The sequence below is a fragment of the Camelus dromedarius genome, chromosome 33, assembly GCF_036321535.1.
Source record: "Camelus dromedarius isolate mCamDro1 chromosome 33, mCamDro1.pat, whole genome shotgun sequence".
In the NCBI taxonomy this organism is placed as follows: Eukaryota; Metazoa; Chordata; class Mammalia; order Artiodactyla; family Camelidae; genus Camelus; species Camelus dromedarius.
In genome coordinates, this window is record NC_087468.1 from 3,321,348 (window position 1) to 3,337,849 (window position 16,502).

The 16,502-nt window shown below is 42.7% G+C and overlaps 1 long non-coding RNA gene across 1 annotated transcript; it reads right to left on the reverse strand.

Moving 5' to 3' along the window:
• Nucleotides 1–10,488: 10,488 nt before the first annotated feature.
• LOC135319841 (uncharacterized) lies at nucleotides 10,489–13,585 on the reverse strand. Its single transcript, XR_010378739.1, has 2 exons — nucleotides 13,423–13,585; nucleotides 10,489–12,591 (listed from the first exon to the last, which is right to left on the reverse strand). It is a non-coding gene; the product is annotated as an uncharacterized LOC135319841 (long non-coding RNA).
• Nucleotides 13,586–16,502: the final 2,917 nt, after the last annotated feature.

A 16,502-nucleotide genomic window follows, 5' to 3' on the forward strand; every position in this document is an offset into this window, starting at 1 on the left:
GACTTCCAGGGGAAATGTAAGCAGCCTGATGCTCAAATGCTTTTCTGTGTGATTCCCCCTTGTTCTTTGAAGGAACAACAAATTTCCTAGAGAAGAGTGGACAAAATTCCAACCCTCCATTTCTTTAAAGCTCTGAGATTTGGTGTTAGAAAATAGAAGAAATTTCCGGAAACACCGTTAAGAAACATTATTTCTTTCAAATGTGATTTGGAACAGCAAAGGACAATATATTTTATAGAACAACTTTTAAGACAACTGAATTGGCAGTAAGTTCACATAATGAAACTTCCAACAAGTCTTTATATTTCTCCTGGAAATTCATTGGCTCTTCCTGTAAATTATTAATAATTAATATCAGCTTTCTATTCTTTCTCTTCCTGTAGTTGTAGAGTTAACGTGAAAATAGCTTATTGTGTCACTGAGAAAGCCTCCTTGTCAGCCTTCTAGTTAAACAGCTTGTGTGCGTTTCAGTGGCAGGTGTGCTAAATAGTAGTTTTCAGGCACTTGGGGGATGCCCATCACACCAGCACTGTGGGAGCCTATTTCTCACCCATGACCAGGTGAGACCCTCCTTTCCTCCGCTGCCTCGCCCAGCCCCCCGCATTCTGGTTCTTTCTCACCACCCATTTTCATCAGGTTCAGCCCTGCACAAGCAGAGCAATTCTTGGTTTCTCAAAGACCAGGATCTTAGTTCTAGGCTTTCTGTTAAAGGACAGTGTATAAAATCAGGCAAATTTATGTGTCTTTTGAGGCCTCGGGATCTCTGCAATTAAAACATGAACTTGAGTTACAATACTATTCTTTTCCACTTCTGAATTTCTATAACTCCACACAATAGCTTTTTTATTAATTAGCTAAAAAATTTTTCCAGAATATATTTTCCTAAGATTCACAAATATCTGTTACTTTATATTTAAAGATGCTATATTTAAGAAATGGAATAATTATTTACTTTTAAAAAGTAATTTAAGTCAAGAAATGTTTGATACTGAATGTTTACTATGAGTTCAAGTATGTAAGCTTAATTTTTGTGGTACTGTCGATAAACCACACAATGTGAGAGTTGTGGGTTAAGTTTTATCTGGGGCAAAATGAGGACCAGAGCCCAGGTGTCAGCATCTCTGAGAACTCGGAGTAACTGCTCTGAAGTTGAGGGGGAGTTCAGCATTATATGAGATTTCATTGAAGGGGGACGTGCAGTCAAGTATACGTTAAGTCAGAGGCTGCTGCTTGTCGAGGAACAGGTGTCTCTGTTAATGATTTTAGTGCTTTTCTAGATAGGAGGAGATGCAAGAATTTGGGCTCATAAAATTTCCTGAAAATGTCTAACTATCTGAAAGATTTTCTGCCCATTTTCCCAGAGCAGAGAGCGCCCCATTCCTGATCTCCACCCTGAACTACTTTCAGAGGGTGTTCAAGGTCAGCAGCTGCAGCAGCTCATGACTTAATCAAATCAGAGGCAGATGGCAAGTGCCAATTTTTAGTTGACAATATGTATATATTGTAGGAAAAAATGTTACTTTCCAACCCTACCCCTCTTTTACTTTTAGTTAGAGCTCAACCGATAACTGTTAGATGCCTTAAGTCAGATGAGGGGTGAAGGAGTCATCTCGTAAGCCGGCCAGTGCTCTATGTCAGCCTCCTTGATCACATTCAATTTTCTTTCTGTTCAAACAGCATGCATCTGATTTTATGACGTCTGGAGCCTGTCCTGAGCACATGGGGTCTGGAGGTGGCCCTGTCCCTGGGGTCTTTGTTTATTCTGTGAATTATGGTGTGAATCTTTATGTGCCCAAGCTTCATCATAATTTCAAACTTTAAGGATTTAAATATGGGAGATGGATGCCAAGTTCTGGGAAAAGATTTTCAGGATAACAGCCAGGATTGGTAAAAAGTAGGGAGAATGGATACAGCCTTTAAAAAAGAAAAGTTATTTTACAATTTCTGGCAGATAAATTAAAGTCCTGGTTGGGATTCTATCAGGAATGTTTAATTGGGAGACCTACTTCCCATTTTCATGAAATAAAATAATTTTATTATTTGTTTAGTGCCTACTGTCTAACAAATAAGTATCCCCTTTTTATATAGTTTTATCATTTAATCTCTACAAAGATTCCCTGGAGAACACATGTGTCACAGGTGAGGGAACCAAGATCATCCAGGGTAAGTGGCTGGAAAGCAGATGGGCTGGAGGGCTTACCCTCCTTCAGGCTGAGACAGAGACACCAAGGTTTATTGACAAGCATGTAGCTGAAGTGGTTTATTTAATACTTTGCTTCCTTGATGAATTGGATCTCTTGAAATTGTTTATGTCTGGCTTATCTTCCCCTCTCTCCTCTGCCTCAGGACTTCTCCTCGTAAGTAGTATGAATTCAGCCTGAGCTGATTCAGGAAAATCAGAAAATAAAAAATTAGCCCACACAAATGACTGCTTAGTCCTTGTAATTCAGTACTTCCTAAAACTCTCAGAAACGCAAGGAAGGTGTGTTACCTCGGGGACTGAGTGCATTTGAAGTGTGAGAAATGTTAAGTGTGATGTGGTAAAGGCGCAGGCTCTATAGACAAAGATCCGGGTTTGGATCCTGGCTCCATCAAGTACTGGAAACATGACCACCTAGAGCCTCAGTTTCTTCATGTGTTAAATGGGCTGATGGGGCTCACCTCCAAGTGGTCAGGTCAAAATGAGATGGTACGAGTGACTCTCAGGAAGAATGCTTGGCAAAGTGCTAGTTGCTCTTGCTGCTTTATAATGTCCTCTTAGGTAATTCCGTTGTCCATTGGCTTGAGAATACCTCCTCATTTGATTTAAGAAAAATAGCATGCCTTAAGAATTTTAAAAATAAGGAATGAAGATTTACTGATTAATGCTGGGTGTATTTTTATAGGTCATTTATTTTAAAAAAAAGTAGGAGTTCTCTAAAGAGAATTTATTCAGTGTGCCTAGAATATGATTCAGTTAAAAATGATTTTCCTTTAAATACTTTTCAGAAATTTTCTGTGATATTTTTCTTGAAAAGTACTTGAAGATTTCTGAGGAGGTTTTACATTTAGAAAAGTTTATTCTTGTAACAATTGACACATTAAATAAATGATTCATATCCCTGGACAGCATTAAGCCCTGGCTTTTTTTTTTTTAATATATATAATTTTGGTGGTTAGTTCTATGACATTTGATTGGGTAGAATTATCTCCCATTTCCATTTTACAGGCAGAGAAGATGAATCATACGATACTCACTATACAAAAGAAGCAGAGGCTGATTAATTTGGGCAGAAGAGTAAAAGGGTGTGGAGGAAAAAATCCTTGACTCGCAAACTGGACGCATTCTGTTGTGCTATGCAGCTGAAACGGATTTGATTTTGCTTCTGGGTTGTCCTAGGTTTCGGCGCATGTGCCTGGAAATGTCTCTCGGGCAAAGATGCTTATTTAAGAAGGTTGTCATTGTAAATGTTCTTAAGAGGATTAAACAAATTCCACAGCAAATAAATGAACATGTTTGGAAGGTTTTCCACCCTCATGTAATTTCCAGAAAACAGACATGTTTCACTTGCTAAACCAAACACACAAGTACAATAATGAGCCTGGCTCACATGACTGGACAGCATGGAGGGAGCCTCATCTATTGGTTTGGGTTACGCTGCAGTAACTGCACCTGAAATTTTAATTAAAATTTATTTACAGCGAGTGCTGCTTCCGTGTTTTTCTCCCCAAAGTAAGGAAGCGCCCTCCTTGCCTGGCCATTAGTCTGCAGAGCCCCGCGGCTCACACACTCCCCTGCTCATCAGGAGGCTGATGGAGCCAGTTTGCTTAGACACACTTAGCTACACTCGCAGCGGGGATCATCAGTCTCTTCTGTGTGTTGATCTCCACGTGCAGGGGAGAAAATCGACTTTTGCTGCCGACAAACGCTAATTGACTACCAGTTGTTTCAGAGGGACTATGATGTTGAAAACTGGTGTCCCATTCATTTTTATATGTTGGATGCTGACAAATTTCACGGCAACACCTGCACAGTAAGTACACCCACCAGGGAGGGTGTCGGAGTTTGAATCTGTGTGTTTAAGTATTCAGATCCTGGCACTGGTCAGTTTTCAGTGTTCTTGCTGGGTTTGGGAGACTGTTTCTGGAGCGATTTCTTTGGCTTCCAATAAATTTGCAAAGCCGTCTCCTTCAGTCGATTTCTGATGAGTTCAGTTGGGAGGGGCATGTGAAATTGGGGCGGGCAGAGGGGTGCAATGAAAACTAGCCACCATCTGGTTACCTTTCATTTTTTGTGGGCCAAAAATTCTTGTCTCCTTTTCTTTTCTCCTCCATCCATCCCTTCAGGTCAGGGAGTCGTCTTCAAGAATTTCTTCCTAAAATGTAAAGTAATGATGAAGGCAGTGTGTTTCTGTGGTTGATTTCATTTGATTTCCTTTCATTGTTAAACATTTTCTGGTGAGGTTCTTATGAGCTCTTAAAAGCTGGAACAGCAGCAATACCAAGGAGAGAAGGTCAGAGAAATGAGTCAGCGGCCCCTGTGAGGTCTGGGGGATGAGGGCAGGAGGTGGGACAGAGGCAGCACCGTGGCCTCCCCTGCAGCCCTGAGGGCAATGTGCGCATGTAAAGCCAGCATCTCTTGTCACCATGTGTTATAACAGGACTCCCACTAAAGGAATGCGAGGAGATTTGGGGAGGCCTTACCTTTTACCCTCTTGCCAAACATCTTTAATGCTGACTGTATTTATTCAAGATGACACAGAGATCACCTGCAGAGCGTGAGGGAGCGGTGCTTGCTTCCTGTCTTGCCCGCCCCAGGCTCACTAATCAGACACCTGATTCTTGCAGGCACTGCAGTGCCCGTGGGGGGAGCTCTGCTCCTGGGGGGTCTCTGCTCCTGTGGGGGGAGCTCTGCTCCTTGGGGAGCTGGGCACGTGAGTGCGCACATTGGAGCCGGTCGCACCAGCACTGATCCCACTCCAAATGGTGAGATGAGCCCTTTGTGTAAGTAGTAGAGGTGGGATCCAGAGTCTTCCTGTGTCTAAGGATTTCTGCAGTAAAGCCAACTTGGAGGAAAGAAAGAAAATGCCTACTGTCCCATGACTGTGTCCTAAGGGTTTAAAGCTCACTGCGGAGCACACGTGAGATCTCATCCAGTAAATACTCTGTGGTCTTGACTCTGACTTATCATGAATTTGGCATTCTCATAATGTTATTTCTCTTAAAATATCTAAGCAATCATTTTTGTGTGATGGTTATGTTTGCGTAAGGGTCCTGAAGAAACTGTTGTGGATGGAAGTGTGGGCATCAGTGTTACCAGAAGGGCTGGTGGCCCTGGGGGCTGCCCGAGCTGCATACCATTTGTTACCAGCAGTCTTTCAGGTCGCATCTTATTCCAGAGCTCATCGGGGCTCCCATCTCTCACTACGTGTCTTGAGAGAATATTTGTTCAGAGAGGAGGGGACGGGGTGCTTCCAAGTTTGGGTTCTGGGGTTCCCTGTCTAAAGGTGGCACTGGCACAAATCATTTATTCATAGAGTAATGAAGCCCCCCAGTCTCGTGGCTAATTGGGACTCCCTGTCCTTCTTCATGTTAGGAGCTGGAGGGCTTGGGTTAGGCCCCCAAACCTGTTTTTGGTGAGCTTTCAGCCCTATCACACCTCCTGTGTTGTCCCGTTTCAGTCACATGACTTTGATTTTTGCAGGTAGGTGTGAATCCTGGATAGTGCCTGAGACTTCCAGGTTTCCCCTACAGTAGGGACACTGAAGAAAGTTCACCCCATAAGGTGTGTTCGGGGGCCTCGAGGACAAGTAGGGACCCACAGACAGATGTCTGGATGGGTGGCGATCAGGCCCGAGTCTTGGAAGAACCGAGATTCCATTACTGTTTTAACAGTGAAATTGAAGGAGTAATTCTGGAAGGTCTGATGCAACTGAGATTAAAATTATTATATTTTATTGTTAGCAGGTGTGGTTTTTAACCCTTAGAACCAGTCCCCCCTATTTATAATAAATATTTTGTAACCTTTCTTTTCTGGTGCCCGGAAGTGAACGTCATAGAAAATGTAACCTAACTATAAATATGATAAACAAATAGACAGGTAGATGAAAAGATGTGGTGCCTAAATTCTTATGGGGTATTTTATAGTTATGCTAATTAGTGACCTCTCAGGACAAAAGGCACATACAAAGGGAGTCACTTCTAATAAACTGTTTTTCCAAGCTTTATCTAACTGGGAAACAAGTGGCTTCAGAATGTTAGAGCCCCTCCCAGGCCCCCGGGGAAAACTCATTGTCAGAGTTACACTTGCTGATGGTGTCCTGTGCCAAGTGCAAGCAGATGCGGTTCGGAAGCTGCCCGGGGGCTGACTCCGGGGATTCCTTCTCTGTAGCAGCTGTGAGGGAGCCTTGCCTTTCCTGACCACAACCACAGAGGCGATTTTGAATCTCTGAAAACTGCCATACCAGTGTATAACACAACCCCGACAAGATATGTTGAATAAAGTAGAAATCTTTAAGTGCCTCCTTTAGGATAGAAATAGGATATAAAATAAATCATTATTTAAAAAATTCTAGTGCCCGAATAAGTGCTACATTACACTGGCTGCATTATAAGGTTAGACAACTTCATTACCGCTTTACATACGACATCTTGTAGTTAGATTTTATTTATATTTTTTTCCCTAAAGAAAAAACAATCATTTGATGAGTTCTTGTGTCAGAGGTGACGAGCAGACAGCAAGTGTAAAACCGGGAATCGTGGTGCTGGTTAGTCTAAGACCATCTCCTTCACTGCGCAGATCATCTTTACTCATTTTACTGCACTTTTTGGAATCACATTCTCACTTGGAAAAACCCCTGTGTCAGTTGGATTTGCTAGTAAAACAATTATTTTTCTTACCTAGAACATCAGTGATGTTTTCAAGATGATAAAAAAAATTTGCCCATGGTATTTAAACAGTTGCTCGTTCCCGTAACTCATGGCTCACGGTCTCGTATTTGTCACAATTGGAGAACTGTGTTTTCTTTGTGCAAATTCTCATTGCTTTGGTGACGCAGGGACACTTGTCTTTACTGGATGGAGTATGATAGTAGTTTTTTGCATTCTCTCCCTAAATCTGGAGTCCTGTGTTATGTTTTCTGTTAACTTAAAAAATAGGAATATTGTTATTTACCTAAATATCTAACCTCACACCAGTGGTGCATATCAAATTCGTCCAAATAGGAATTCCAATATTAAATGAAACAGTAATTTCACAACCCACTTTTCCAAAAATTTGGATTGATGGTTCAATTATACCAGGGACATTAGCTGTTTTAATTGAATCAATCATTGCTTTTTCAATAAAATTTTCCATTCCATCTGCTCTTTTGGTTTATTGTTCTTCAGTGTTTCATTTGCTTTCTTTCCCATAAATATATGATTTTAGCTTTTCTCATTGAAAACCCTTACTGGTTTTGCTACCTCATGCTGGAGAGGAAGGCTTGTGACTGTTTTATAGTCACTGGTTTCATGGCTGTCTGAGTGATTAATGCCACGTTGCAGGGGTGTGGAGACCTATTGAATTGTGTACATAAAAGGTTTAGCCTACACTGAGTGCAGGGTTAGTGTTCGTAGCCCATGTCATCAGTATCATAATTAATCCATTACAATCATCCTCTATTAATCAGTGTTTTCCTTCTAACGTCTCCAGGAGAGGAAATGTAGTAGTCTAAATGCAAATCTTTGCCAAACTTTCAGTCAATTCAAAACCTTTAAAGCTTTGCTGTCAATAGGACTGTGTGCATTCTATCCCTAATTCTGCTCCTCCTGACCCAGGACACTTTCTCCACAGCTGATGATCCATGAGACACTGGATTCTTGATCCCATGGCTCTGTGTGTTCTGAGACATCTGGGGACTTCAGCAGTGTTTTAGGGGCTTTGGGTCCCACCTCTTCATAGCATTGCTGAGATGAGATCTGTTGGTTCACCCTCATTCTTGAGTGTACGGTGCATTTTCTCTAGAACCAACACACGCTACCGTGGCAGCACTGCTTTGATCAAGTGCCGGGGCAGCGTGTGCTTGTCAGTTCTTGGGTTTAAATTTTCTGTTCTAATTTCTATAATGGGGTATATTGACAGATACACTCCATGTAAACAGAAGCTCTGTGGGGTTTTCAGCAACTTCTAAGAACATAAATAATCCTGAAGCAGCTAATCTTCCTCCCAACAAGTGAGGAGCAAGCCGGCAAGTCCTGGGCGCCTGTGGCGGCCAAGCTGTGCAGCCCAGGCTGCTCACCGAGGAGCAAGGAGAAAATCTTAAAAACCTACTTCCATGCTGTCTTTCACAGAATCTCAGAAATGAACGTTTTAATATCTAAAGAGGGGTGATTTTTTAAAATAAATTTTTTATTTTTTTCCTTTTTCAGTTTTATCACGTAGAATTTTTACAGTTCAACTTCACATACACATATTGCATGTAAATACATGTATAGAGTATACTGCATTTTTTAGTTTACATATATGTACTAATTATTGTTTCTAAGAACAGATTAGAGCTTTAGATTTTTAAAATTAGTTACCAGAGGAATAAGGACATCTACAAAAGAATAAACAGAATATGGTAATCCAATCACAAAGGACAGTCAGATGTGCTTGCATATATTCAAGAAATCAAAACAATATTTAGTTCATTTGTGGTCATTATTATTGCTATTAATTTTAGATTCCCCATAAATGAAGTCATATGGCATTTTTCTTTCTCTTTCCACCCCACTTCACTTAGAATGACAGTCTTCATGTCCATCCATGTTGCTGCAAATGGCATCTTTTATGGCTGAGTAGTATTCCATTGTATATATGTATCACCTCGTCTTTATCCAGTCATGTGCTGATGGACATTTGTGTTGTTTCCATGTTCCTTGTTCTATGTCCCTTCTGGCAACAATTACGGATTTTAAATATTTTCCACCTTAAAATCCTTCCTGAAGGAGATGTGGTAACTGGAATCAAAAACAGTTACAGCACAGGGTTGTTTGTGATGGGCCCTGGGGGCTTGGTAGAAAGGTTGGCAGAAAGGATTTCAGATTCTGATCAAATGAGTCCTCCTCTTGTAGCCCTGCTGACCACCTCTCTCAAGGCCTGCCCTACAAGTCTGACCAGTCACTTCTGTGAATCCTACTGTATTGTGCTCAAATTTTGTCCAATTGGTGTCACCCAGTAGGGACCTTAATTGAGGCACCCAAGCTCCTGTGTTGGTTTCTTCCATCAGCCCTTAACTTCCTTGGGAGCCAGGACTGTCTCATTGCCCCAAGGATCCCTAATGCCTAGTGAGATGCCTGATAAAGCTGGTACTTAACGAGCACATGGGTCAAATGGAAAAACCTGATCAAAAAAAGGCCCTCATTTTTCAGACATGCCTACTTGAGCACATAGGATAAAATGACATGTCTTCTTGGATTTGCTGTCAAATACTTCAACAAAGGACAAATAAAAGAACAAAGGTCTGAATAAAGGAAATATGGAAAAGTTTGTGAATTCCTTAATCTGGGTGATGGGCTGATTGTACTATACTTACTGATGTATACTTAAGTTAGTTTATAATTTTACTGTCATTAGCTGAATAGCAAGTATTAATACGTATTAATTGAAATCCTTAGAACTGAACAAACTTACCCCACACAAAATCCTTTATATCCTAGTAGTTTGTCTTTGAGAAATCTTTTCCCACAAAGACAGGAAAAAAGGGAAAGGCAGATACGTGCAGTATTTCCATGTTGTCAAAAGACCAAAGGCCGATACAAAAGAAGAGATTGTATAAAAGATAAAGAGGCTGAAATCAATGTCCGGAAAACCTAGCTAACAATCCTAAATGGCCCAACTTAACTAACCTCAGCACTGCTGCATCAAGAATGGGGCAAATAGCACCTAGTGGATTTTTTATTAATAAATAAATAATAATCCAGTTCCTACCACAGGCAATTATGATAAGACTGAGTATAATTTCTAACACCAACTAGTGTATAAATCATAATTTCTACTTGATTCAAACTGCTTCTTCTATAAAATTTGAATCTTTTTATTCTTAAGACAGTTTTGTGGCCTATGACCTAGTGATAAAATTTTCAACTGGCTTGTATTAAAAAAGTTCACCATAGTGAGGGTTTATTACATCAAGTATTCCTTTTTGGGAAACCCATGTGCCTTGTCACTCTCTTTCATAAGATTTCCTGTGGAAAATTCAATCCTTCATTCAGGAAAAGGCTGAGCAATATATCTCATGGAAAACCTTCATAAACTGCAACACAAGAAAATGAAAATGACAGTGAGCAGCTCGTGAAGCCGGCAGACACACAGCGCACGGCTGTGTTCCCGCCTCGACTTTCTGTAACCAGCAGGGAAAATGTGCATTTCAAGAAATAGACATAAACACTTTTCAGGACCTGAGCACACAATTTCCCTTTCAGGGTTTAGCGGGCTTCCATTTAATCCTATGAGAAATGTTTAAAACAACAGAACAACAGCTGAGATAGGGTTTAAAGTAACTTTTATGTCTTAGTGAAAATAAAGCCAACTGATAGTTATCATTTTTACTTTATTTGATCTCACTCTCTTACTTTACCTCCCCAACCTCCTCCACAAAATGATGGTGAACATCCCCTCCTGGGTCAGAAGGCTAAGTAGAAAGTACCAATCAAACGGAGGTGTGCTTTGTTGTTTTATTTTTCAAAACAAACAAGTTTCATTCATGTGATTTAATAATTAAGATCAGAAACAAAGTCTACTCAATAAATGGTAGCCAACACATGTCGTCATAGCTGCTCATCAGGTTTGGCCCCACATTATGCACTTTTACATGGACATGTGCCATGTGCTGTCATGGGAAACGATGAGTGGTGACAGGGCCTCTGCTCTCACAGGACACACAGCCTGGTGGGGGAGGCGGTGTTCAATCATTGCCCTTTTTTTAATGTACTTACAAATTATGGGAAATGCTATTTAAAAAGAACAAAATGAGTCAATGAAAGTGAAAAATACAAGGACAGTATTTAGGCTGAGGGAAGACTGGGAACCTCTTTGAAGAGCTGACACTCCACTGAGACCCAAAGGACAACTCTGGTGCTGCAGGTGAAGGGCAGGGACACACTGATAAAGGGCTGATATCCAGAATATACCAAAATTTCTTTAAGCTCAACAAGAAGGATGAATAACCTGATTAAAAAATGAGCAAAATGCCTGAACACACACCTCATCAAAGAAGAGATCTAGATGCCAAAGAAGTCTATGGAAACATGCTCCACAGCATCTATCATCAAGGGGCTGCAGACTGAAACAGCGAGGTACCACTGCACACCTGTCAGAACTGCCAAAACGCAGAACACTTACAGCACCGAATGCTGGTGAGGATGTGGAGCGTCAGGAATTCTCATGCATTGCTGGTGGGAATGTAAAATGGCCCAGATACTTTGGAAGACAGTCTGGCAGTTTTTTACAAAACTAGACGTACTTCTAACATATGATCCGGCAACTGTGCTCCTTGGTGTTTACTCGACGAAATGGAAACTTATGTCCACACACAAAACTGCATACAGATGTTAATAGCAGCTTTATTCATAATCACCAGAACTCAAAAGCAACTAAGCTGTTCTTCAGTAGGTGAATGGATAAACTGTGGTCCAGCCAGAAAATGGACTATTATTTGGTGCTAAAATGAAATGAGTTATCAAGGCATGGAAAGACATGGAGGAACCTTAAATGCATATTACTAAGTGAAAGAAGCCAATCTGGGAAAGTTCTGCAACTGTCTGATTCCAACTGTATGGTGTTCTGGGAAAGGGAAAACCACAGAGACTAAAAGATCAGTGGTTGTAAGAGTCTAGAGGGGAAGGAGCAGTTAATGAGGTGCAGCACGGAGCATTTTTAGGGTCACTAGCACAGACTACTCTGTATGATGCTGTGATGGTGGATACGTGTCATTGTACATCTGTCCAAACCCACAGAGTGCACACCACCAAGTGTAAATCCTAGTGTCAAGTATGGGCTCTGGGTGATGATGACGTGTCAGTGTAGGTTCACCCATTGTCGCAAATGCACGCTCTGGTGCAGGAGTCAATAGTGAGCAGGCTGTGGGGACCAGCTGCTGTTCATACACCGAATCCAGCCCCAGCCACCACTGTTAATAAAGCTCTGAGGGTGTGTGGACTGTCCGGCTGCTTTGGCGTCTGAACAGCAGAGCTGAGCAGCTGCACCAGAGATCAGGAGGTTTGCAGACCCTGAAATATTTACTCCCAAGCCCTTGACAGAAAAAGTCTGCTGAGCCCTGTTCTAAACGAATCAGAATTCACCCTGATGAGACAGGACAGCAGGGCCCAAACCAGGCATGGTTAATGGGACTGATGCGATGTTTTAGTTCCAACACCTTTGCTGAAGTCCTGCGGAAACAGCGACAGACTGCAGCCAGGAAGCGTCTGCAGAAGGAGTCGGGAGCAGGCCTTCCCGCCAGGCTCCGGGATGCCGGGGGCCGCGCGCTGCACCGGGGCCACCCGCTTGAAGAAGACGGACTTGCAGTGGAAGCCGATCAACTCATAGAGCTCGGAGAGGATGCTGCACTGCTGAATTCTCTCCTAGGAATGCTAAAGCACAGGGAGAAAAGCAACAAGCATCTGAACAAAACATGTAAGTGAAAAAAGACCCGTAAAAAAGTTTTCCCTTAAAACAGAGACCCGATGACACAGGAAGGAAGAGGACGGCTGACTTCGTGCACTGATGGGACCAGATGCAGAAACGTAGGGAAACAGCGCTGTGCAGACGCTCCAGACCCCCTCTGGGCCCGACCTCTCCGCGTTCCGCCTGTCCTTTTACTAGAAAGTCCCGTATTCCCTGAAACAGAGGAATCTGCTAACTAAACATGGGGCACAGAGAAGGGAAAGAGGAAAAGGAAGGGAAAGTAAAGGAACAACAGTTTATCTAGACCCTAGGGTTTGGGCAGGACTTTCACCAAACACACAACCTCTCAAAGCACAGAGCACACAGTGAGAGGTTGACAGAGTGACTGCGACTTCTGCTCCTTAAGCACCAGCTACCTGCCAGCACACGCTGCGCCCGTTACTGAATCATTACAATCAATTCAGAAACTATTACTACCCCGGCTCACAGGCAAGGTAATCTGAAACTCGGGGAGGAATTATTATCATCCTGGACAAAGCCCCACAGCCCAGAAGTGTCAGAGCCTCCGGCAGACCCTGGACTAAAATACTTCTCATCACCACGGGCCCTGAGCCTCAGGCTGTGGCCAAGTCAGGTCTGCACGGGCCCAGAGCACGAGTCTGTGGGACAGGGAGTGGTCCCACTCGAAGTGCCAGGCCAAGGCCCTCAGGAACCTATGTAATGAAACCAAATCCCCAAACTCATTTCCAACGCACTGCCCTGTCCAGGAGGACTGCTCGGCACATCTGGCTTATCACCTGTGCACAGGCTGTGCAAGGGGCCCAGACAGTGACGTGACGTCCCAGTGGAAGTGGCTCGGAGACCGCTTCATCACAGGACAGACTCTCCCGGCTTCCAACGTTAACTCTCCATTCCATTTCCAACTGGAAAGTAAGTTTAGACTTGTTTTCCTCTCCAGAAACAAAGAGAGTGTTAACATCAGCGGGAAACTCAAGACTGAGGAAGAGTCTCCTGGCCATTTGGAAGGATAGGCTGGGGAGGGAACAGAGACAGGGATCAGAAAGACCCGTGTTCCAGTCCAAAGTCTGCACGTCACTCACTTTGACAGTTTCCTTTTTAATACAGGTGATAAAATCGAATTATGATTGTTGGGAAAACTAAATGAAATAACGTATGCCACTAGCATAGGTGTAAATTCCTCCATGAGTGTTCCAGAAATGGACTTGACCGTGGTTATTTACTGTCTTCCAAGTCTTGGGTGCTAAGCCCACATCAGCCAACCACAGATGTGTCAGAGAATGCCTCAACAGCCAGCAGCCTTCTCCATCTTGGAAACTCACAGTGTCCGAAGAACAGGCAGTGGTGGAACCTTTGGGGCACTCTGGAGGTAGCACTCAAGTGATGACTTTAAAAAGCTGGGGAGAATTTAGGGGACCATACAGTTCAAATACAGAAAACTCATTCCATGTCTACAAATATTCATCTCGAGCCATGATGATTCAGAGAGGAAATACATATTCAAATGTACATCATTTTTCCACATAAGTGCATCAAAACAATTTGGAAAGAATGTAACTTTCTTCTCCAGATCACACAGCGAGGATTACAAGGTTTGTACTGAGAGCCCTACTTGTAAATCATCTGCAAACGTAACTGGGTCCACTATCAGTCATCATCATTCGAAGGGAAGGATGGAAAAGAACAAAGCCAAGCTAATAAGCCCCAGTCTTTTGTTTGGTTACGATGTCACAGAGGAGACGGACAGGTCAACAAGGAACCACCCTGCCGTGATCACGGAGCCGGGGAGCGGGATGGGCGGCAAGATGTGTGACGCAGCCGCAGCTGTGCCCGCGCTTCAAGGCAGGTACCCAAAGTCGCCTCGACAAGGTGTCAAACACTTGTGCCCACGTCCTCATCACCTGACATGTATTAACGAGAAATGGAAACTTATAAACGGCCAATATCCTCGGTGGGCACACCGTCCAAATAGCAAAGTCACAGTTTGACAACTGGCCATCCCGGCTCCCTGGGATTCATTCTTGGAGAACCTTAAAAACCACTCCTCTGTCCTCAAGAACTGCTGCCTACTTGTCCGATCTTTGGCTCAGGGATACAGCACGTTCACGTGGAATTCAATGTCTGCACAGATTTGACTGTCTTTCTCCAGGTTCACTTGTCCGTTCTGAAGAGGCCTGAGTTAAGTCCAAATTCCATAAGATCAATTCCCTCCAGTGACAACTCAACGAGCCTGCAGTTACAAACCAACTGAACAGGACTGTCCTCAGCTAAAAATGTCACCCACCCTTCACTGCTTTCTTAATCTCCTCTCCTGGCTAATTGCAACAGACTAACACCACCCTCCACCAAGTTCCCCAAATATGTCAAATAGAAAGTAAGGTACATAAAAGAGGAGACAACTCCATAGTCACCTCTGAATTCCTAGCACAGAGTAATGTCAATAAACAGAACTATGATTATGGCTTCTTTCCTTTAAAACCTTTCTGGTTATTTAAATGAGACCATGGAAGGGAGGTGTTTGGGTCCAATATCTTGATCCAGAAGACTCTGGAGGCCTTTTTTGGAATGGCTGTCCACTGATTCATTCAAAACACAACTTCTCTTTCCGGGAGGAGCTGTGATTTTCTGCCAGGAATTTGTTGTCACTCTCATGCCAGAACAGATTTAAACTAAATCCTTACTTTGGATATGATAATTTTCCCCCGCTTCCAAAAAAATTGACTTTCCTTATTGCCTTGCCTTGAGGAATGCTTTTTTCCTTTTCTTTCTAATTCACCCTTTTATAAAGCAGGATTCTCAGGATGTGCTTGGCCTTACATAAGAACAGCCATCCAACTCCCAGTGTGAGAGGCCTGGGGCTCACCTCCAGCCCTCCTGTCAAGGCAACTGAAACTCAGTTCACGAGCCAACTGGCCCCCCAGGGCTTCTAAGGCTCGCATATCTCCCAGAATCCCTGCTTTCTGGTTTGTCTTGGCTTCTAAGGATTTCCCCTCACTTTCTTGACAATTTGCTGTGCAGCTTGAAAGATGAGGAAGGAAGGTCTTATTTCTTAATCAGCATTTTAAGGAACTTATGTAATGAAGGTTTTCATGAGTTTCTAGAACCCTCCATTGCCGAGACAGAAAACACACTAGATATTTTCTAAATTTAGCTATCATGTGCATTTTTCCTTTGCTTTTGTTTTCTTAACTGCTAACTGACATTTTTTAATTAAAAAATAAAATAAGGCCCCAAATAGGATAGAATATTGAAGGGGCAAACAAAATTAAAGGGCAAAGACAGAAAAATGATAAGTACTCTACAAAGTTAATAGAATACATACACTATGGATCAGATCAGCAATTCTCAGTAACAGCTAATTGAAACCTGACCATGATGTAAAACGCCTCTCCTGTCAGGAGATGGACAACAGAAGATAGAATTAAATGAACAAACTAAAATTCTAAGTCTGGTGAGGTACAGAAGGCTACCAGCAAAATGTGTCATCTTCTGGAAAAGAGGGAGACTCACCAGCTCCTTTCTGTGGAGCCTGAGCCCAGGTGAGGACGGTGAAGTGAGCTCTGTAAGTACCCAATTAGCAAAGTGAGTGATGAATAAAGAGACGTGAGCTTTGATGACAGAGATGATACCACTATTCACTTGTCCTGTAAAGTATGTCTTCACGTTCAGTGATCAATACCTCAGTGTCCTCATGGATTGAGATTATAGAAAAATGCACAACCCGGGCCCAGACCTCCACTGTGATTGTGGCACTGCACTTAGATGTCTCCAGGGCACCTCAAACTCCATCTGAAAAGAGCTGACTTCACGGTTCTCCTCCAATAGCAGTCCTACCCAGGGCCCCTGGTCGGGGGACAAG